A 287-nucleotide genomic window follows, 5' to 3' on the forward strand; every position below is an offset into this window, starting at 1 on the left:
GCCCAAACTAGCTCTTCTTGATTGAAAATTCTCTTGATCTCTGAACAGTGCCCGCCGTTGCCTCTACAGATGCACAAATCACTTTTGCACCATATTTCACACAGATATGTGCTGCAAAAGGGAGTGCGCGAAACTTGTCATTTGCAAGCAGATTCAAGCCGTTGTCGTTATGTACTTGTGTTTGTGCTAGAAAGGGATCCAAGAAATAAAAAATAATTATATATATAGGCCTCTATATATATATATATATATATATATATATATATGTGTGTGTGTGTGTGTGTGTG

General features: G+C 36.9%; 1 protein-coding gene across 1 annotated transcript in view; it reads right to left on the reverse strand.

Moving 5' to 3' along the window:
- Positions 1-287, reverse strand: part of LOC107663476 (cyclin-T2-like) — a 16,682-nt gene that overhangs the window by 14,521 nt on the left and 1,874 nt on the right. The window lies entirely within an intron of this gene.

This window comes from Sinocyclocheilus anshuiensis, unplaced genomic scaffold, assembly GCF_001515605.1.
Source record: "Sinocyclocheilus anshuiensis isolate Anshui unplaced genomic scaffold, SAMN03320099.WGS_v1.1 scaffold77, whole genome shotgun sequence".
Classification (NCBI taxonomy): Eukaryota; Metazoa; Chordata; class Actinopteri; order Cypriniformes; family Cyprinidae; genus Sinocyclocheilus; species Sinocyclocheilus anshuiensis.